Consider the following 23,078-nt stretch of genomic DNA (forward strand, 5'->3'; position numbering starts at 1 on the left):
TTCCAGCTAATGCAGTGGCCCCAGTTCAGCACATTGCTTCAGCCCTTGCTTAATATTAAGCACATAATTATTTCCTGTTCACTGAGAAGATGATACCACAGTTGTTCAAATACCTTTTGAAATGTTACCAAGGTGAATTTGTTCTTTGTGCTTTGCAAAGCCAAGCTGTCACTACTCCTCTCTCTTTCCCTCCAGACTATTGCTGGAAATTGCATTCTCTGAATGGAGAAGTGCTCGCATCTCTGCTCTGCCTTCTTAGAGCTAATGGCAGAGAGCTCCTGTTGGCCCTCCCCAGTGGCAGACCTGGGGCTCTTAGGCTGTCATTGTCACAGCAGAAGGTGACAGGAGTAGGAAGTGAAGCCTGGGGAACTTCCCATTGGCCCGTGTAACTCAGAACTCATGCAGGGTGGTTGTCTACTCCTTAACAGGAATAGCACTTTGCTATGTCATCACATCTCATCAAAGACAAAGATGTGCTTCTTTTTTTTGTATGATAGCTCGCTTTTCTGTACAGCCACCTCATAGAACCTACATAGCTGTGCCACAAAAAGGAACACAAAATCTGCTGATTTAACAGCTTTAGGGAAAAGAAGGAATTGACTTCAGTGAAGAACCAGCATAGGGAGGTCTGTATTTCCCTGTGCAGAAGATGCCCCCGGTCTTCAGCTCCACACCTCACTGTCTGTAATGGATATTCTCTCGGCTCTGTTGGTTCTCACAAAGCCAGAAGTGAACTCACTTTTCCTTTTTCCTCAGGCACCAACAAGCAGCCAGGCTGTCCCCTGTGCTTCTGATCCCCCCCTCTCAGTGCCAGCACTGAGGATGCAGGCAGGATGCCCCGAGAGCCCCCGCGGGGCTTTGTGTGGGTGCTGCTGCTGGTTGGGGAGGAGCTCGCTGGTGTATTGTGACAGTGGGGACTTTTTGTCATACGTGCACCAAAAAACCCCTTGGGTTCTTTCTTTCCTGACAACACGTCTACCCCTGGCTGTTTATCTCCAGACAGAAGGTTTTTCCCTGATGGGGAGAGCATGATGTTATATCCACGGGCTCCTGTTGCCTTGGTAATTCAAGCTTTTCACCCTGAAACCAACAGAAAGCTCTTCTTTGGTCAATATTTAATTTAATTTAAATTCTAATGTGGGCACTCAAAGTCAGCAGTGAGAATCAGGCCGTGCAGCGGTGCGAGGCTCCCCTTGGCCATGAGAGCACACAGCAGCAGGCAGTGCCTGTGATGGGGTTTTGCTCCTTTTTTTCTTAAAAATTTCCCCTTGGTTTTGTAGGTTTTGTTGATTTCTGTCCCCTTCGTGCTGTAGGTGCTGCAGGAAGCCTGCAGTGCTGCTCGGGGTGCTGTGAGCATGGGATGGAGCACATCCACCGGTCAGTTGCGATACAGCATTGCGGTCATCCTCCTGGTATGCCAATCATTTGCAATTTGTCTGCAGATGATTGGAGGTGTATTCTATCCAATAGAGAATTAAGGGCATTTAAATAATGTGGAACAACAGCTTTGCAGCCACGCAGTACTGAATGACCCCTTCACCTTGGATTTCCTTACTGTGACCCAAAACAACACCATTAACCTTACTGTTTCCCACCGCCACGGAGCACAAAGGATGCTCAGGAAATAAAGCAGACTGAGTATGTCTGTGTGTGAGGAGCCCTGGGTGCAGCTGCACGTGAGCAACATGTACTTTGTGAGGAGTGCTTTTGTTTTAATGGCAAATAAAATATCCCAGATTAAGTTTTTTTTTCTGCCTACGTACGCTAAAGGCCTTTTAATTTGCTTCATTCATTATTAACTCAAGAAGAATCCTCATGTTATTCCGAGTGAAAACCTCACACAATTACCTGATAGTAGAATCAATTCTTTTTTAGCACATTAAAGCCCTCTGAAAAAAGAAAGCTCACTGGGAATCTGCAGGCTGGAGTGAGTGGTTGGGGTGCTGTGCAGTCAGACTTCTCTCCTAATCGCCGGGCTGAAGGCTCCCTGCTCTCGAGTTCCTAACTCTGGTGTCAACTTAGAAGCAATGTTGGGTTTCTGCTTTCATGTTATCCTCGTCTGTTTCTTTTCTGTCTTTTTAAGCAGCTCGAGCGTCCATGCTGAGCCGTGTCACATTCAAAACGATACACATACTGTGCATTTTAATGAGCTGCTAACACTGATTATAGAAAAAGCAATCTCAGAGATATTTACCAAGTCAAAAGGAGGGGGAAAAAAAAAAAAGCCTATGGGGAATTAATTAGCTTTTTAAGAACTGGCTTTTTGAAAGCCTCAGCTTCTGGAACAGTAGAACTTGGAACTGGAAGCAGTTTCAAAGGGTTGAAGGAGTGAGCAGAAGGAGCGTGTTGTAGTGTAGCACTGCGTATCCCAGCACTCTGCTGGTCAGTGAATGGATGCAGAACTGTTCCTGCTCCAAAACCTCTTGGGGGAAGCAACGCCCTGCATGGCCCTCACCACCTGCAGGGTGAGCAGAGAGGGAGGAGAGCCTCGGCCAGCTCCCTCCACTCTGCCTGCGACAGCACACGTGGAGGCAGCCAGCTCTGTGTGCTGGGCAGAACTGCAGCCCTGCATGCCCTGTGGAGTTGGGAGCCGTGGGCTCTGTGTGAGGGTTCCTGCAGCACTCGGGGTGCAGCACTCAGACTCGCCCATCCCAGCTCACCCTGCAGGAATGAGCGGCCAATGCTCTGCATCTGGAGGCGGCTGTCTTCGCGTGGAGCTTCTCCTGCTGCGGCATTTGCAGCTTTGCCTCCGCGTGGAGGTGGCAGCTCATCACTGAAAGGACAGGCAGATGCACAGCCAGCCTATTCCTCATATTCCTGCACGATGGCTTTTTGGCTGCTTCTGTAAGAGCAAAGCTGTTTTAATTTTGAGCCTCTCCTTAGAAGTCTGGCTTCTTTAATTACATTTAAGCACCCAAGCTCCTCTTTAAATAACAGTCTGAAATATTTTATATTTAAGAATAGCTATAACTCTGTAAATTTGCATAGAATTACCCTTCTTGATCAAAAGTTCTATTTCAACAGCCTAGCAATTATGATCAAATATTGAAGTCTATAAAGTAAGTTGGGTTTGTTGGAGTGAGAGAGGTGCCACAGGTGAAGGGTGCATTCCATGTCTAGAAGATAACGAGCTTCACCCTATAGCTACATCCTATCAGCTCTATAAAACACGGACCTTAATGAGCACAATTCAACAAATAGATATGTTTAAAAATAAAGGAGGGAAGTCAGATCATGGTGTAGGAAAGTCAGATCATTTGAGCCATTCATCAGCGTGCTGGTGGGTCTTACACCGATCTCATGGATGCTTCCCATTTCTGCAGATGCAAAGTGCTGTGCGAGGCCTGCTTATACACACTTCTGTCCATTCCAAATAAAAATTATCTAGTAACGCAGCGTTTGTCATCACATAGCGAGGTATGAAAGGGATTAGAAATGCTTTTGGATCAGGCAGGCGTTGTGAATGAGAGGCATTTCAGGGCTGGAAGAACGAGATGAGTATCGGAGCGGCGGTGCTGCAGAGCACTTGTGAGCTCAGCAGCAGCGCTCTCATAGTGCTCATAGCCTCTGGGTCTCCTACTGCCTAACTTCAGGTGGATGCGTTCTCATCCATGGACTCATAGGACTTGTAAGCCAAAGCTGGGCAGACTCCTCAGAAGCGGTGCCTAGCTCTTCTAAGCAGAGCTGGGGTGCTCCCCCTGCATTGCAGAAGGCTGCTGGTGTGGGCGTGCTGTATTCCACCTTCCTTGAGATACATAATGACTCCTTCTCCACCCCCCCACCTCTTCGAATGCAAAGCGTGCTCCAGAAAGGGCTGTGTTATGGTTGCAGAACCATTATGCTATCCCTATCCATCACGCTCTCATTTGCTCCTGGGATCTGAGGAGCACCTGTGGCTAGCTTGCTCTGTGCTTTGCTGCAAGCTGGATGACTTCAGGGTTGCTTGCTCCTCACAGTGTTCCCTCTGCTTTCTTTTCTATGAATGCATTTGGGTTCTTTGGAAGCCTTTGGGTATCTTCCACTCATTTTGTTACTCTGTAGCAGTAAACAAAAACAACTGAAAAACCCCATGAAATGTGGCAGGGCAGCAAAAAATTGCTGCAAAAGACGGTGAAGACAAAGAGCTTTTCCTATTGCTAGCTGCTCTCCTGTCTTCTCCAAATGAATACCTCATTAAAAGAAAATAGATGAGCTTTAAACACCGCACAGCAATCCAAAATTCATTCCATTGGTGCACAACAGACGAATGGGAGAAAAAATCCTTGTTTCCTTGGCTGTCCCCTGCTTGACAACAGCAATGCACACACACACACAGGTACCCCATGTGCTTCTTTATGGCACAGAAATGTGCCATAAGGAAACAGCATCCCCTCCCAGGGCAGCTGGGAGCCCCGGTTTGTTCAGGCTGGAACACCTTTCCTCTTTGCTGGCCCTCCGGGTTGGTCTTCATTTGGAGGACCTGCAGGATCCATCTTTATCTGCCTTTTAGAATATCTTATACATCTGCTCCTCTAAGAATGTGTTAATATTAATAACGCGTAGATAATTTTTCTGAGTAAGAAATGAAATTCACCTACATGCTGCCAGATCTACGCCTCCAGGGAAGTGTTCTGAGTCTAGAGCTGGCTGAATAATTCTGTTCTATTTCAGACTCCTCTTTCTTCAAAGGCAGACTAAGGGACCACGCTCCCAAATATCAGCTTCTCTTGAAATGTTTTGGATTTGTTAGAAAATATATATATATACAAACCATAAACTTTTAACTGAAAGCAAAAAAAAAAAGAAAAGAAAAAAGGCAATTGACAGCACAGGCTTATTTGTGGGTACTTCCATTTCACTTGTCTGTATGTGATTAAAACTGCTGCGGGTTTAATGTGATTTTTCTCCTAAATAGAACCAAAAATGTACAAAAAAACCAAGAAGAAAAATAGCCCTGCATGAAGCTCCCTGTTATTTTCCTCACCACTGGAGTATTTTATCATTCTGAGCAAAAATTAACTGGAGCTGTCCAAGTTTGCCAGTGATTGATAGTGTCACCTTATATGTTACCAGTCAAAACTTGTTTTCTCCTTCCTCCCTCCTCCGGGATTCAGGTGGGCACTTTGCCAAAGCACGACATTCCCTGCTGTGCAATTTGCAAAGCCAGCTGCACCAGCCGTGCTGTCACATGGAGCATCACATCAGGTCTGGGAACAGGGATGTGGCTCTGGGCAGCCTGGTCTGCCCAGTCTGGTGGTTGGCGACCCTGCACGGAGCAGCGTGGTTGCAACTAGATGATCATTATGGTCCTTTTCAACCCAGGCCATTCTGTGATTCTATGACAGCAGCCCGAGCAGCAGTGTGTGTAGGGGTGTGCACTGCATGCTTTGCTTTAGCTCTGAGCTTCAGGATTGTCTTCTGATGTATTTGCTGCAAGACCGCGTGGTATGCACAGTGTTCTCTCCCTCCCTAGCAGTGCTCAAAAAGTTGATGCTGAACTTCTGGCTTCTCATCTCCCACATAAGAAAGCAGGAGGCTTGCAATGAAAATTAACTTGCTAATGGAAATTATTAGCACACAAAGGGACAGTTGCCAAAATCAAACCCTGCGTTGCTTCCCCAAGGGTGTTTAAGTACTGCATGGATAACACAGACTATAGGAATAAATCGTCGTGGTCTGCATGCTGGGACAAAGCTGAAGAGTGGTTCTTGTCTCTGTAGGTACCTTTTGCTTATATTTTATGCATTTGACCAGCCACATCTTAATGCCCTTATGTAAGTATTTCAGGAAAAACAGAAGCCTGGGTTGTCCAGTCTGCATTCTGTGTACTACACAGTGAAATCTCCATGTTACGCTTTCCACCAGTAAATCTCTTGTCTAGTCCTAAAGCTAGGACTAAATCTAAGCCCTCTGTGTGGCTCTTCCCATCACTATGTGCAGAGTAGGTAAATTCACAGCCTCCCTGTCAGCAGATATTATTTCCTAATTCCCTTTCTGTCTTGGAAGACTTTTCTCCATTATTTGCCCAATCAGAGATTCAAACCCACATCTTCTGGATGGAGTTCTTTCCTTCCCTTCCCAGATTAGCACAGGTTGTGATAGGCACACTGTATTTCCCCTCGGTTTCTATTTTCTCCATGATGCTACAGGAAGGTGCATACAGAGAAGCCTGTGTTTCTGACTTTCTGCCTGCAGTATCTTTTTCTTCTCATTGCCACCTTGAAAAGTTGAGCTTTTCCCTGTAGGTATCACACTTGGAATGCTGAATCTGAGTTGATGCCTTCATAGAAACACTTGACTATGAAATCATTCTCTCCTGCAATTACTGATTCGCTGCGCTTCCTCCAGGTTCAAACCACCCCAGATAGCACTATTTGCATCTATCTATGGGAGTGATACCAGCAGGCTCGTTTCCCAAGGTGATTTTGCAACAAACAAACAAACAAAACCGAGCCAAAACAAAACACAAAGGCTGCAAAACAAACAGGAGCCCAGATCTGCAGCATGCATTCTCACTCTCGTCTTCCCCACAGAAAAAGGAGAGATGTCAGAACTCAAATGTCTCACAATATGTTCTGCAAAAGCAGTGCAGCGTGCCACTTGGATCTGTCAGCACTTTGTATTGTGACTGGCAATGAAGCTGCTGTACCTTTTCCTTGCAGATTAGCCATACAAAGTGATATAAGTTACCAACAGTTCTTACCAGCCTGGCCGAGGAATCAGGTAGGGGAAAATCAGACACCATAACTTTGTTTCAGTCTGGCTTTTTTGGTTGTTTTTTTTTCTTGCATAAATGGGAAACAGACCAGATTTTGAAGTCATCCTGGTTTAGGAAAATCTCTGGCTTGACCTTTCTGCTGACTGGATTCAGTACATAGATTTCCTTTGACTTCTGCAAATTTTCATAGAATCACAGAATGGCCTGGGTTGAAAAGGCCCACAGTGCTCATCAGTTCCAACCCCCTGCTATGTGCAGGGTCACCAACCAGCAGCCCAGGCTGCCCAGAGCCACATCCAGCCTGGCCTTGAATGCCTGCAGGGATGGGGCATCCACAGCCTCCTTGGGCAACCTGTTCCAGTGAAGCATTTTAAGCTATGTTTTGCTCCTTTTGTGTTCACCAGGCAGATAAGCCCTGCAAACCCCAAACAGCAACATTCGTCTTCTGCCCAGAGCAGAAGAATAAATGTATCTCACATGTGAACGTTTCTTAGCAGTGCAGACCCCTGCTTTCTTCTGATGCAAACAAGCAGGAGGAATGGAGGACACCATTCCTCAAACTGCTGGGATGTGTGCATTCAGACTGCAAATACTGAACCACTGTAGCAGGAAATGTAGTTTTTAGTATTCCTTCCCCTGCCCGCCCTGCTTACACGTGTGCCAGCATCTTGTTGTTGCTTAAAACAGAGCCATCTCACGTTAGGAATGAGCGGGCATTCTTTTATTTCAGCAGATCCAGCTCTCTCCTAGTGAAATGAGCCCGATTCCCATCACTGCACTTAATGACTGTGCCTCGGATAATGACACTGCTGAAACCACAGCGAAACTTCCGTAGCCGTGCATGGGAGTGCAATGGGTTTCAGGTCACCTCAGGAAACTGACAGTAAAATTCTGAATGGCTTTGCAGAGCTCACATACATCCTTATAGGGGTGATGCAGCTCGGTCCAGCCTTGTTTGCATTTATGGGTATGAACCAGTGAGGTTCTGCGATCCATATTTGATTTATCCAGTATAATTGTTGTCCTTTGACCAGGAAAACGTCCCGGTCCTCGTCTTTTCTCTGTCCTGTCTCATCTTTAATATCAGAACAGACAAAGTTCCTTGCCTTCCTAATGAAACAGGCTGCTTAAGCACTAAGCCCTGGTAATCCAGTTTATGTTTTCATAACAGTAAATACAATATGAAGATATGCACAGCTTGCTCTTGATGTAAGCAATGAGATCATTACAGCGTCCCTAAATCCTTTTATTTTAAGATTTATTCAGCTGATAAATTTTACGTATTTGTTCTTTATTTGTCATTTGTAGCATGGGCTTTTCCCCAAAGCCAGCTTCTCATATCTTCCACCACTCCAGTTTAAGCTTCTTTTTGCCTGAAGATTTATTGGCACGGGAGACATAGAGATGTCATCTACGGTATGTTAAAGCTCTGGGCAGATGCTCTGAGGGATGTGACTTTTGACCCTTCCCGTGACCTTGGACAGCCTGAGTAAGCTCTTTCCTCCACGGTTCCCCCGCCTAAAACTGGGGAGATATTATTTCTTTTCCTCTAATCCTCAGTATTTTCTCTTGCTCTTTATATAAGGGACTTTGCTGTTTGCACTGACGTGGTGTCCAGTGTGCAATTTCATAATCATTATTTACACTTCGATTAAACATTCATATCATTCAGCAGATGGCATTAATAATATCAAAATGTCATTTTCTACAATATTTACGATCAGAATTTCGTATTGGAAATCAATGAGAACTTCTTGCTCAAAATCAATGACCTGAATGTCCCTTGTTATGTAAGAAGTATCTATATTTATCAGTGCTGATAAAAGATGCTGTCCTGATCTCTGTGTTTATGGCTTATACAGAATTCTGTGATACTCTTCTCAGAGACAACCAGTCAGCTCTCGGTCTGTGCCAATATTACTCAGATTTAAGACAGAATTTGGAGACAAAAGGCTTGATCTCCCATTAACAGACCCCTCCCATGGGATGCTTTGTCATTAAACTTCAGCCCTTACACAAGACACTCCGTTAACTAGAAAGGTTTGTTCCTTGTCAAGTCCTACATGGCTCAAGGTGACTGAGCAATTCCCTGCTGGAGTGGATCTGTTCAAAATATAACTTTATCAGTTAGCCAGAGCTGGGTCAGGGAGAGAACCTCGATTCTATTCCTAGTCCTGCAATGACTTACCCTGATGGAAATCATTTAACACCTTTTTGCACCTCAGTTTATCCCAGATAAACCCAGAGACTGAGCTGGTATGTCAGGTGTTCAGTGCCACTGAATGCAGAGGTCTGTGTGCAGATCTCCTTGGTCTGTAATAAAAGTGCACACATTGCAGATGATAGAAGACATTTCTTCTTTCAAATCGCAGAGGGATGAGGGCTGTGTTTGATGAGTTTAAAGTTTGGTGTTTGTCCTGAAGTTTTTATACATATACATACATATATCCCATAGCTAATTTAGCCTGGGGTGTAATCAGTAAAAAATTGCAGGGTAACCTCATCACCTTTAAGCATTCTAGTGGGAAAATATGCAGCACCAGCAGGCTTTCAGATTAAAGACGTTAAAAAAACTCCTTTCATCTGTGCTTTCTTCCTCATTAAATGAGGAGTTTGCTCGTAAGTATTTGCCAAATAAAAAAGGAGAAATAGGTAAAAGTTAATACTATGCAATTAAGTTCCCTTGAATTTTCCCAGAAGGTTCACCTTAGCTTAATTTAATATCCCCTCCATTCTCCCAAGCCATCTGCTTGGCTAAGACGCAAAACAAATGTGTACAGTTGGATGTTATTTATCATGCAAGCCTTGGAGGTGACAAAAGCTTGCAGGGAAGGTTTGCTCGCTGACCCAGGAAGGCAGGAGTTCCTTCAAGAAGCCCTTCACTGTGCATTAAAAGGCCTCTGTCTGTCCTAGAAGGCACTTGGAATGATGCAGCAAGGGCAGCGTTAGGGTGCCCAGCTCTGCTCTAGGCCGCGCTAGGCCCCATCAGGCTGTGCTTTGTGATGACATCTCCCTGTCCTGAGGGCTCCTGAGCTGGGATACTGGGAATTCCCCTGTCCCGTGATGGGCTATCACCAACCTAACTCCCTTACCATCAAACTTTTACCCTTCACCCCTCCAGAAGGAGTGACAGGCGGTGAGGCTCAACCTGTCAGAGGTGTACAGGAATGTGGCTTGCAGTAATGGAGCTGGTTGTGTGAAATGCTGAAACCCTGACCTGTTCAGTGCTTGCTGCTGTCGATGCTTTTAGCACTGTTAGTGCTTTTAGGCAAGAGAGAAGTGGTGCTTTTGCACTCATGTGAACCCAGGCTGTTGCTATGACTTCCTGCTCTGTTTTGGGCCTGGGCACGTAACAGGGCAGGCTGGAGCACGGCCTGCTTGCTGCAGGCCTTGCAGGGGAAGGGCACACTGTGCACAGCTCCATCCTGGGCAAGCAATGAAATGCATGCTCTCAAAGCAACAAAACTTCAAGTAGTTTATTTTTACTAAACACTCACATTTGAAATCACTGTCTGGGAGCAGCGAGATAAGTTAAATGCTGTGTAGATTCTAGGTGTAGCAATATCTCTGTCCCACATCTGATGTGGGGTTTAATGTCTGCAGAGGTCGGAGCAGACATGGCATGGTGCTTGAAGTTGTTGCTTGCAGTTCAGCACTGCAGAAATGCAAAGATATTGGATCAGGCAGCTGCAAGGAAAGCTTGCTGCTCTCCCCTCCACTGCTTGGTGGGTTTGGTGTTACTCTCTGGTATCTCAACATGGGGTATGGCTTAACAAAGATCAGTTCTTTAACGAAACAAAATATCAACCAAATCTGTTCTTTAGAGCCTGCTTTGATGTTTCAGTTCTCCTATTTACCTCGGGGGGCAGAATAAGTCATTTGGAACTTCAAAAGGTTTCTTCCATGGCTGTTGCAGACCTATAAGGTTCCTGAGTGTGCTGAAGGGCCGCTTTGACTCGCAGTGACTTTGCAGCAACATGTGGTCCCTACTCTTCACCTGCATTCTCACAGCACAGGGAATGTTCTGGATATCTGGGCTTCACTTGAGCCTCCAAACTGGAGCTGAACCCTCCAGAAATTGTTATTACGTAAATGCAAAGAACAAAGGTGTTGTAAATAAAGGAGCTGTACAATCTGGTTTTTGCAGCTGCTGTGCTGCGAATGTGTGAAGTGTAAGGAATCTTTGAAAGACATACCCAAGTCTTAGTTTTTACACTGATTAAGTTTTGTTTTGGTTTTTTAAGAGCCTGATTGTTCTTCAAAGCCAGCTGTGAGGAGTTGTGCACCGACTGCGTACCAACAAGTGACTTCTGAAGTGCAAAAGCAGAAAGAATCAGATCCCATCACCAGAGACTTTGCAACCAAATACACACAATTCACAAAGTTGGAGGTATTTTATATTGCTATTTTTGGATCTTTGACTTACTTTGAAAGAGCTTCACGCTTGTGTCATTTCATGTACACTGAGTTCTATCATTGCCTATCGTATCTAATGGGTTTTGGAGTTTGGGGTTTTTTTTTAGAAATGCACCAGACTAATCCTGCTGAAATATTCAGTGTAAGCACTTCTGTGACATAATATTTTTCCATAATCACAGCGTAATTAACCACAGATAGAAATCAGAGGAAGATTTTTAGTTATTCTGCAGATGCTGTGAAACGGTCTCTGTTAGACCCAGCAACGTTTGATTCACCATCAGTCAAAGGCCTATTACTCAACATACCCATGGACCCAAAAATAATCGTCATTCTTAAATCTGCATGGACGGGGCCAAGAGTTCTGGTGGAGTCCCTATGATAAAGTTAGATCTGTTATCCTCTGCGCTGTGCTTGGTTGAGAATCAGGGATTTAGGAACCTGGCAGAGGAACCATTTTCCTACTTCACTGTGGCTTTCAAATTGTTATTAATAAAACATGGTGCTATGTCTCAATGCAGGGAGACCTTAGTCTTAGTACATGCCCTTCCCATCTATTATTGATGCAGGCATTTAACAGCTCTGACATATTTTAACAGGAGCTCTAGGCAGTTGCTTGCAAACCTGAATTAGCAACAAATAATATTTGATACTTTAAAAGATTCCCCTCCCAAAATTCTTCCTTACACATATGTAGAAATTATGTTGCCTGTGTTTTTTCTTGCTTAACTTCAGCAGTTTTTCCTCTTGCTTTACGTTTTGAAGTTATAAACGCCATTTAAATCAGCGAGTATTATGTGTGCATGTCTATGGATGGATGCTAATTTAATTTATACATGCAGCAGGGACTGGGCAAAAGGTGAAGAAATTAATTGTGCCTTCTTATTAGCATATCAGAGGAGTCGGTTGCCTCTCCTGGCCTGTTCTCTTCCCTGATGTGCTCACATGGATGCTGAGGATGCTGCTCCTTCCCTGGGAGCACCACCGGGCTCCTGCAGCCAGGTGCAAGTCCAGTTAGATTCGATCCCTGCTTTCCAGGAGGGGACATAACCAGCAGAAAGCAGCCCATGTTGTCCTGAGAAATTTCCATAAGCAAAGATGTGGGCAAGCCAGCAAAGCTTCTTGTAGAAGGTCACACCCCTGAGAGCCAATGAGGAAAGCTAACAGCTTCAGGTTTTTGACTGACATCTCTGGTACCCTTGAAAACAATGACAAACCCCATGTTTTGTCCCTGTAACGGGTAAAAAATAAACAGAGACCCCAGGGGCCAGGAATGAAGTCAGGAAGCTCCATCAGGCATTTAAAGAATAAAAGCATTGATCCCACACCCGTGAAGTGAAGGGATTTTTACGGTTGGCTTTGAGGGAAGTAAAAACAAGTCTTTGAACTGGATTGCTTCTCATTTTCATAGCACTGTGAAGAATGTCTCCAGCTCCTGCAGAAGGAGGTTCCTGTCGTCTGCAGGGAACCGTCGCTGTGCGCCTTTCTGAAAGTCAAACAGCAAATCCAGGCTCTCACCTCAACCTCCCAACCCACCAGGGGATGCACAGACCCCATGCTGAGCATAAATGGACGTTCAGCTGCATGCTCCGAGCTGAAGCGTTCACAGGGTGAGTCTGAACCTCCTTTTCCAGCTCGTTCTGATGGTGGAGGTTGAAAACTTGGAAGTAGGTCGCAAAGGACTCGAGAGCTGAAGAACAGCCATCCCTCTGGTGGCTGCCTTGGTGGCCCAGTTCTTGGGCTGCCAGGGCATAGGAGACAGAAAATCACACTAACCACAGGTTGGAGGCGCTCCTGATAAGAGACCCAGGCAGAATCGCCTTGAATGCTGATGAATATTCAGTTATAAACTGCACCTAACTCCAGATTGAATGTGGGCAGGAGGGAGCCCTCCACTTTTAAGCGCTGCCTTTGGTCAATGGAAGCTGATTTCCAACAGTTTTTAAGGTGCAAAGGCTGGCTGTCCTTGAAACGCACTATCTGGGGTTGCTCAGCTCTATTAGGTTACTCAGAACCACAGAAGCCTACTTTGTGTCGGGCGAGAGAACGAATGCATGATTCGTATTTAAAGATTTTATGGGACATGAAATAATTTTCCCGGCTAAAAGCTAAACTTTATAGTGTTGCTATTTTTAATTAAATATTAATTGCAGAAGATGGGTCTGGAAATGACTGCTCAGATCGTTTAATCCATATAGATGACCTTTACGTTGAATTTATTCTCTTATCTTACACTGCCCTTCAACCCCATCTGGGGACTGACCTTGTCTGGCAGGCTGCTCCGTTCTTAATTAGATGCCTAGCTTACTCTCCTCTTTAATGTTTATTAATGTTCCCTTGCTGAGGATACTGTGAGATGGAGCTGGTGATTATGGTGCTATAAAGTTTCCCTATCAGCTCGTCGCCTACCAGCAGCCTAGTTTATACTTATATGGCTTTTCAGAGCCAGATGTAATTCAGAGGAGCAAGAACAGGGGGAACGGTCTCTCCTGAAGTTGAAAAGCAAACTATCCCATATGCTTATTTAGTAGAACATAAACATTCTTATTTTCTGTTACTTAGGCTGCATCCACAACCATCTCACTGGGATGCTGTAGCAGTCAGCACGTTAGGGTTAGAATCATAGAATCACAGAATGGGCTGGGTTGAAAAGGACCCCAGTGCTCATCAGTTCCAACCCCCTGCTATGTACAGGGTCACCAACCAGCAGCCCAGGCTGCCCAGAGCCACATCCAGCCTGGCCTTGAATGCCTCCAAGTCCCTTAAGCCTGCTCCTGAGGATCTGGAGATCCCTGTAAAGCTGAGATGCACCAAGCACCCTCTGAGCTGTGGCTGCTGGATGGATCAGTGGGACTGCGTTTAACTTCTCAAACAAAACCTCCCATGCTTCTTTTCTTGCATCTTCTCCTCGAATTTCTATTGAATATTTATGTTGTTGCTCTTGTTGTTTTCAGACAACAGACTGCATAAAGCAGGCAACAATCTCTAAGAGAAAAAGGAGCACCAGATGTTTAAGCATATTTCCTCTTCCTCTCCCTATCTCTGCCCTCCAGTCATAGCAACTCCATTGTAATTCAAATCTAAACGTAAAACAGCCAAAACTCTTCAGCTGGAAAGTTAGAAATTTCTATGCTAATAAGCCTTAACAGAAGGACTGCAGAAGCAGCTGATTCAAAGTGACCTGTTAATTCCCCCCATCTCCCAGATTTACAGCCCCATTAACTTCAGTTCTGAAATATCACCCGGCTCTCAAACAGCACAGGAGTTTGCTCCCCCTCAGATCAACCTTCCAACTTGTCAAGCAATTGAAACAAAGGTGGGAATGCTCCAAGCAGAGGAACCCCTCCGTGCACACTCAGCTCCTTGCCCAGCGCTGGGCGTTCTGTCCTTGCCAGGCAGTACAGCTGCACAGGGAACACTGAGTCAGAAGTACAGCATTGGAAGATGTGGTCTAGGTGTGTCAACAGCTTCTCCTTTGGGGGCTGGCTGCAATACTTGGATACCTCAATATGTTGGTGTTTTTGAACCGCTGCATGTTATGCAAGAGGACGGGAAGCAGCCGTTTTCTGCCTTCTTTGGTTGGGAAAAGCAAATTTGCCCAACTATTTGCCAGGTGCCATCTGATAGCTGTTGGTCAGCCTGTCTGAGACGACTGTGGGTCTCGTTCTGCTTCCAGCTGGGGTGGGATCAGAGGCACTGGGAGATGCATGGGCTGCAAGCAGAGCCTGAGAGCAGCTGGAGCTGCCAGGCTGTGCCCTCAGTTCTCTGCAGGTATTTGCAGAGCTTTGCTTTCCTACATGCTGCTCCGAACCAGCTTATAAAATTATATTGATGGCTTAATGAATGGATAAAAAAAAGTAAATTTGATTATTCCTCAGCCATGCGTTGCTGCCTATAATTGCATAGATTTGGACTTTGATTAGTCAAATTACTTCCTCAGTTCAGAGTTGGATGAGACAAAAACGTTCACATAAAATGCTGGATGTTCCCTTTCTATCAAACCCAAAGCACAGCTCTGGGTCTTACTATTCCAGACCCTTGAAGTGTGTTTGAAGTTGGAATGAGATCCTGGCTCTAAGCAATTAGGCCACACTTAATGCATGTGCCTGCATTCTGGACCTGTTCTGTCCTTGCAGCCTCCGTGCATCTCTATGCAAAATGCTATTGTGCAAAGGGCAAAAAAATACTGGAGGCATACTTGACTGAAATGCAGAAGTGCAATTTGCACCTTTACTCGAGTTTCTAAACCTCTTTAAAAACAAAACAAAGCCCAGGTTCATGTGGGTTTTGATCCATAGGAGCTTCATAAGCTGGCACTAAAAACCAGCGAGCGCATTCTGAAATGGAATTTTAAAATGAACTTTTGGTGCCTGGAGGAAAAAATTGCAGGAAGCTAAAAAAAGATCTGAATGTGATCTGTATGAACATAGTAGCAAGTCACGCTTCAATAGCCTTCACATCTGAAGAACCAGCACCTGGATAAAGGCTCAGCAGGCTGCTTTACCCTCTGCCTGCAAATCTGATGTTCTGACTCACATGTCAACCACTTAAGTAGTCCTGCTATTCAGTTTTGGTTTGTAGCTGAATTATGCTCCTTGTGCAGAGGAGCGCTGGGCTGCTTGACTGAGTGCTTCCAACCACCTAAATCTTGGGGTAATTATTTTAATAAATATGAATTGTGGGACTCCTGCCTAGATGTGTAATAGAAATCTAATCTATAATACAAATGGAAAGCAGTGCAGCTGTACTGTGTTAATTAAGTATACGCCAAACATATGGCAATACACCTCCAGACCAACAGGCACAGAACTCTCTTGGATGCAATTAGCTCTTGTGCATGCATAAAGAATCAGCCGTAAGCTCCAGAAAACTGCATAAGTCGTAACCTCTGGCTGATGAAATTGCTGGTGCTGAGCTGCTGCACTCACACTGCAGGAATGTTTATCCAGTCATTGGAATGCTGGTGAATCCTTTTTAGGATAAAGGTGTGTTTTTTTCTGTTTCTGGTGCTCTTTGCCATACAATTCCCACGTCAGAGCTTTGTCGCTGAGGAGCTGGAGGGGTGGTGTAGAGAATGCAACCCAGAGGCAATGGCACTCCAGAGCCCTGCAACTTGTGTGGTTATTTATGCTTAATAGATGGAAAACTTTGCTTTCTCTTATGGTCTCACTCGCATCCTTGATGTGTGTTTGCATTAAGATGCATGAAGTTCGGGACAACAGAATTTTCACCCGGTCAGTAAATAGTATAACCAAATGGTAACAGCTACTCAGGTGCATCACTTAACATCGATCACTGTGCTGGAGCTGCCTGGGTGCCCTGGCTCTGTTCTCATGGACACTGTGCAGAGCCACATGTGATGAGAAGCTGCCCCTGCTGATGTTAAGTGGCAGTAAGTGGTGACTGCAATGACACCTCGCAGTGCAGCTCAGAGAGGTTAGGATTGCAGTGCAATGCAGGAGACGACAGGTGAATGCAACACCAGAAGCAAGGAGTAGTGCTGTGACTGCAGGTGGCTTCAGGGCAGTCTGAGGCACTTTTCTACGTGCGGTTCCTGCAAAGTCCTACCGGGCTGTTGTTGAGTTTGTCACAGCAATGGGCAGTGGTTTCTCCTCTTCGTAATACCTCAGGCTCAGCTTTCTGCAGTCTGTGTCTGCAAACAGGCGACTTGAGGATCATAGGATGGCTTGGGTTGGAAGGGACCTCAAAGGAGTGGAGGCTTTGGGAAGAGCCACGTCTGTCCGGGTGCCATCAGTCTGAACAGCACTCACTTGGAGATGGAGATTCAGGTCAGATGCTGAAGAAACACATTCAGCTGTCACATTCCTCTTCCATTAAGGACAGATATCACCCTCAGAGCAGGCACTTAATACTGGCTTTTCTTATTCCCAGCCTGATGCAGCAGCCTATAATTACTTCTCACACCTCGGCTATGTTTAACTCCCCTCTGTCTCATCTGTTAATCTGCTAACAAGCAGCAGAAGTGTTTCAGTCCGCTCCAAATGGGAGGTCAAGACTTAATGGTTCACCTTCTAAGGGAGCTGTTCGGAGGGCACAAGTCTTAAATAACTTTCAAATATCTTTAATTCATGTTTTTTGCAGTCTAGACAGAAGTGGGAGAATATGTTTTAAAAGTAATATTAATGCAGAAAATTGTAAATGGGCTAAAAGCTGACCGTGTGGAATCATTCTTAATTTCCTTTCGGTGCTAGCAAAGTGATTTAGTGTAAGTGAATGGCATTGGATTTACAGCCTGGGAGTCTATTCCACACAGATGTCCAAACCCAGCAGCACTCTCTGAGCTACAGTGTAGGTTTACCTGCAGCTTTACCTGCAGTGGAGGGCTGCTCCAAAGCAGAGTTAGTGGGTGCGTCAGGAGTGGGGGGGATATCCCAAGATATCCAATCAAGCTGATTGCAACACAGATTGCACAGCTTTGGACTATCCTATGGCTCTTCTCCTGAGTCAACATTTGAAGCAAAAAAGAAATAATGCATGAGCTGTGAAAAATGTTAACCAGGTCCTTAGCGTTTCTCTCTTGGTTGTTTCTCATCTCGGCTCGCAGGGAGTGAAGGCTGCAGGAGCTGAGGGTGCACAGATGCAGAAATGCATGTACAAAGAAATTCATGGGTCACTGCTGGGTTAAATACGGTGGCTCGAAGCAGCCTCTGGGTCAGGAAATTCGTGACCTGTTGTTTGCTGGAGACTGGGAGGCATTGCTGGTGGAGGAATCGCTCTGCCACCGCCTTGTCTCTTGGAACGGAACATCTGCAGACATCTGTTGGAGGTCAGAGCTGCAGCCCAGACAGATGTTCAGGACTTCTGTACAGTGAATGTGGTTTTGTATCATATTGTCTGGATCGAGTAGGATCAGGCACCGCCTCGCTTGCTTATTTATCTTCTGTAAGTTTCCACTTCAGTGGTGAGGTTTTCATTGGCTGGATATGGACTGTTTCATTTATTTTCTTCATTGGTGCTCACTGTAGAGCAGACACCACTTCCTTGTTACTCTCTGGAGTACAGAATTTGGGCTTGATCTGAAGCCAGCACAAGCAGGATAACTTCTGCCTGTGTTGTTCATCCTCATGTGGACCATCATTCACAAACTCACACCAATGAGAAATGGTCCCTTTCCATCACTGTGAGAGCCCGACTTTGTTGTTTGTTTATCTGTCCACCGTTTCCTCAAATGATTTCCCTAAAGAGGGGGATTAAAACTTTGCAGTAATAGCTGGGGCTGAAATTGGTTTCTAAGCTTCCCTGCCCCGGGATGATGCAATTCAGTGCATTGTGGAGCCCCTGTGGGGCTGCCTCTGGCTCTGCTTCCCCCAGGGTTAAAGGGAGATTGGTCTTTCATATTCTGCATCTCTCATTTGCTGAAGTAAATAAATGGAAGCTGCCTGTGCCATTTGCCATAAGTCTCTTTTCCAAAGAGCTGCCCCTGATTATCTACCTTCCCCCCCCCCAGCTATTTTCTATTGTTAATCCTCTCTCCTTCCTTCAGTGGTCTGTTCATTTACTAATCCCATCTGTCACGTACGTAGATGTTAAGAGATGGAAACCTAATCTCAGTGCAGTTTTCATTCTCTGTCTAATGTGTTTATATAGACTCATAGGATATAAGCTTTTTTGTACTGGGCTCTTAGTGAAGCGGGGTGCCCAAATGGCCATCACTACCTGCCCCCACCAAGAGAAGCCAGTCACGTATGGATTTGGAGTGGCTTTACTCGAATTCAGGCCAGGTCTGGCTTTGTTTTGCTTTTTGTGGCTATGAATTGTACACTCATCTTCCCCGACAATTTCAACCAGACAGAAGTGCTCTGTTAAGAGGTTTGGAGCCTTTCCCGATCAGCAAGCAGCTGCAAGTGCTGCAGGCACGGCTTCTCCAGCAGCGACTCTGAATGCAGGCTGCTGGGCACAGCACTGGGAGGTGGGGAGGGCTGGGAGGTGCAGTCAGCAGCGTGTTATGGCAGGAACCTGTGTGATGGCTTCTTAGTCACGAGCACAAACTGCAGGGAGGTTTGCATTTTATTGTCTTGATCCTACCTCGGACCCGAGCAGCCTCTTCTACCCACCCCAGCACGGCATGTTTAAAGGGGATTTGCAGCGTTTTTAGGAATTAAAAGTCCTGAAGAAAGGAGCAGAGCAGAGCAGAGCAGAGCCACACGTTCTGGCTTTGCATGCGGCCGTGTGCGGGGCTGCTGACACGTCCCACCCGGCGGGCTGCCATGCTGATGGTCCCGACTTATCTGGTATCTGTCACAGGCAAGTCTGATTGCATTTTATGACCTTTAATTAATTAAGCTTCATAAAATCCTAATCGTGCAGGAATTATTAATCCTGCTTTAAATTAACTGGCCGAAGAGGTGAAACGTTTTAGCCTGAGGATACCTGACTTGAACCCTGCGTCCTGCCTTCTCTCCTCCATTGTTTTTTTGTACAGGGCTTCACCACAGGTCTTTAAATCTGAAGTTTCTGCACTAAATTCCCCCAGTCGCAAATGGATGCGGCTCTCCTGCCTCTCATCAAACAGTGCGAATCTCATTCCAGCACTGAATCGCAGCCTCTCCTTTTGACACAGGCACTCTCAGTAAAAAACAAGGTGAGAACTCTCTCTCCTTATGATTGCCATGCCAAAAACTTCCCATGCCTCCTTCATTCCTGTGCCACAGATGCAGAAGGCAGTCCTGCTTTATCAGTCTTAGCCTGAGATTTCTTGGCATTAACCGACCTGCAATTTTCTTTGCAAGGGAAGTTGCTTGGTGGTTATTTAAAGCTCTGTTGCACCTCCCCTGCGAGGTGTGCCATATTGCTGTCCTTCCCAAGAAGGAGGGAATTCGGATGAGAATGGCTGTTCTGGCTGCATCACACTGCATTGGTGGCCAGGCAGGATGCTGGGATTGCTGGTGGATCTTGCAAACCCTGTGCTGTGTAGCTTCACGACTACCAGAGATCCCTCACTCACTGAAGCATTCTGACATCGTTGCTGCCAAAGCCTGCACTGAGACACAACGTGTTGTGACACTGCACCACCACAGCCCTGACACAGACAGGACTGAGATCAGTACCACGTTTCTGGTGTTTGTCTTTGAACCTTGGTGTGATTCAGGCACTTGTGTGCCGGGCTTTGAAGCACACGCTGTGCTGTTGGCAGCATTGGTTCTGTGATGTGCTCTGCGATGTGCCCACCCCTCTGAGGACACGGAGAGCTGCTGTGTGCCCTGCATGGGTGATATGCAGCCCTCTTTGCTGGTTTTGAGCTGCTGCTGAAAGGCAAACACCCCGCAAAGCCACAGCTGAATAATATCATACATCCTCTGTGCAGTGCTTCGGCTTCGTGCTTATTATAATCCACATGAGTCTATGGAATTAATCATAATGCTAGCGCTTCTATCCAGCTGCCTCAGAGCTCTTTTCAGACATTAGTCACATTAGGCTCATTGTCCCTGTCTGAGGTGAGAAAATGCCGCCTGGGAGCAGCGTCAGATGGCTGAGAGCTGCTGGATGTGGGAGCTGGGAGCTGCTCCCATCCCTGCCTGGCCTCCCACCCCTGGTTGCAGCACTGGGGCTGAGCTGCCCTGAGCCGGGGCTGTGGGTCAGGACAGGGCGAGCACTGCAGTCAGTGATGTGATGGAGACAGAAGCAGAGCCATGGGTGTCTCCAGGTCACGCAGGGATCTGCCTGGAGATGTGAAATCCTCTCCTGGATTCCGCTCCTACCCCTTCCTGCTTCCATGTCCGTGCCATGAGGGCGCGCCCTGTGCTCTGTCACACCAAAACACAGAGGTAGGAAACAAGTCTGGTTGGGCTCTGGTCCATCATGCAAGTGTTCTGTGCCCCTCCAGGGCCTGGCAGCTCTTAAGTCCAGAGAAAAGCCTCCCGATGGTCATGTCATAAAAAAAACTGTCCTTGCTTTTTCTGCACTGAACAGTATTTATGGGCTTAGGGTGACCCTCAGAATGCACACCGTACACTGAGAAATGTTTTAATGGGCTCAAATCACCTTGAGAAATGCTTTGCTACACTGAGCTGCTCACCCGGCACTGCTTTGCTGGGAGCTGCTCCCTGAGTGTGAATGCTGTGGCACTGCTGAGATCTGCATCCTGAGCACTGCTGGGACATTATGAGTAACGAGTTCTATTTAGCTCTTCCGTGCTATTTCCGTGCCAAAACACCTAAAGCAGAGAGAAATAAGTTGTACGAGGCTGCATCCACAACCATCTCACTGGGATGCTGTAGCAGTCAGCACGTTAGAGTTAGAATCATAGAATCATGGAATGGCCTGGGTCGAAAAGGCCCACGATGCTCATCAGTTCCAACCCCCTGCTATGTGCAGGGTCGCCAACCAGCAGCCCAGGCTGCCCAGAGCCACATCCAGCCTGGCCTTGAATGCCTGCAGGGATGGGGCATCCACAGCCTCCTTGGGCAACCTGTTCAGTGCGTCACCACCCTCTGGGTGAAAACCTTCCTCCTAACATCCAACCTAAACCTCCCGTGTCTCAGTTTAAGACCATTCCCCCTTGTCCTATCACTGTCCACCCTCGTAAACAGCCGTTCCCCCAGGAGGGGAATGTCGGTGTAGATGGTGCAGATGGAAGTGCACCCAGTGGGTCGGGGCCATGCGGGGTGGGAGGAGCTGCCGGGTCATAGCGATCATCTCAGATTTGGTTTGCAAAGGAAAGATGAACGCTCTGATCACGAGAAATAATTGTAGCAATATCTCACATTGCTCTGAAACTTATTGCTAAAATCCTCTGTTCGACACCGCTGAATATTCTGCTGTTTTATCACACGCTGACTTGCAATGTAGAGTTATGTCAGGAATTAAAAGTGACAGTGGTTTTCATGAAACTAAACTAAAATAAAGGCAAACGTTACTTGAAGTAGCTGAGCTTTGCTCTGATGAGGTTTCTGAGTACAGAGGAGAAAGACCTGTTGGCTGTTAGTGCATCAGAAGTGGTTACTGACCCTATCAGCTCTGTCACCTCCATCACAGCTCCGGGTTACCCAGAACGTGGTTAAAGCATCCCCATCCTCCAAAAAAGAAAAAAAAGGAGTTGAAGGTGCTGACAAAGTGGGTCATTAAGGACATTCTGAGGCCTTTGCACAGAGGTGGGTGGGGGTAAATTGTCAGTGCCAAGCTGGGAATTGCCCGGGTTTTGTCATCTTAATACAGACCCTTAACCTCGGGGCTGTTGTCTGGGAGGCATTCTGCTAACCTGAGTTACCTGCTTCTCTATCATCAGATGTATAAAGGAAGTCTGAGATGTGAGTTCATTCTGCTGAAATAGGCTTTTCTCTATCTTTTCCATTTAGTAATGAATGCAAAAGGAGGGGAGGGGTGTAAGAGACTATTCTTTTATATCATTGACTCAAAGTTTGCTGAGGAACAAGTCCAGGCAAGTCCTGGGCAAAGGCAGAGAAATCTTTTGTCTTGAGGACACTGATGGACAGGTCCTGGCTAAGGATTGTGAAATCCTTTAAGGAGCACAGATGGACAAGGCCAGGGGCATCGAGAGAGAGATAAGCTGCCGCTAATGGCCGGTAAACGGTCTTTTTGTGTGGACTTATCTCAAGGAAAATGGCCATCTCAGGAGGTATGCACATGACTCTTGCTCAAGCACCCAGGAATGTCACGTAGGCAGCAGAAGATGGAGGATAAAAGAGGGTCCAACAACCACCGCAACGTGTAGACGGATCTCTACGTGGAGACTGATCTCTCACCACGACACGAGCTTCCTGCCTTCCGATCCTCCTCTACGGACCGTTTGCTGACGGACTTCCCTGGGCCTGCTACCTGAGACCTGCTGCTTCCTCCCTGACCTGCATCCTCTCGCTGCCCCAGACCGGCCTCGCTGCTCCTGCCCTTCGGCCTCGGACCGTCGGAACGTCGTGCAACGGGACTGCTGCCGGATCCTGGTGGTGACTATCCCCGCTTTACGCAATTCTTGCCTCTTTCTATCTTT

General features: G+C 46.4%; 1 protein-coding gene and 1 long non-coding RNA gene across 7 annotated transcripts in view; one reads left to right on the forward strand and one right to left on the reverse strand.

The window, feature by feature from the left end:
- The window catches only part of KCND3 (potassium voltage-gated channel subfamily D member 3), a 99,109-nt gene that overhangs the window by 36,119 nt on the left and 39,912 nt on the right, over positions 1 to 23,078 (reverse strand). The window lies entirely within an intron of this gene.
- Positions 1 to 23,078, forward strand: part of LOC107055191 — a 77,656-nt gene that overhangs the window by 18,426 nt on the left and 36,152 nt on the right. Inside the window, exons 2-3 of the long non-coding RNA XR_005841898.2 lie at positions 10,942 to 11,087; positions 12,525 to 12,723. This is a non-coding gene — a long non-coding RNA (uncharacterized LOC107055191). The remainder of the gene's footprint in view (positions 1 to 10,941; positions 11,088 to 12,524; positions 12,724 to 23,078) is intronic.

This window comes from Gallus gallus, chromosome 26 (genome assembly GCF_016699485.2).
Source record: "Gallus gallus isolate bGalGal1 chromosome 26, bGalGal1.mat.broiler.GRCg7b, whole genome shotgun sequence".
In the NCBI taxonomy this organism is placed as follows: domain Eukaryota; kingdom Metazoa; phylum Chordata; class Aves; order Galliformes; family Phasianidae; genus Gallus; species Gallus gallus.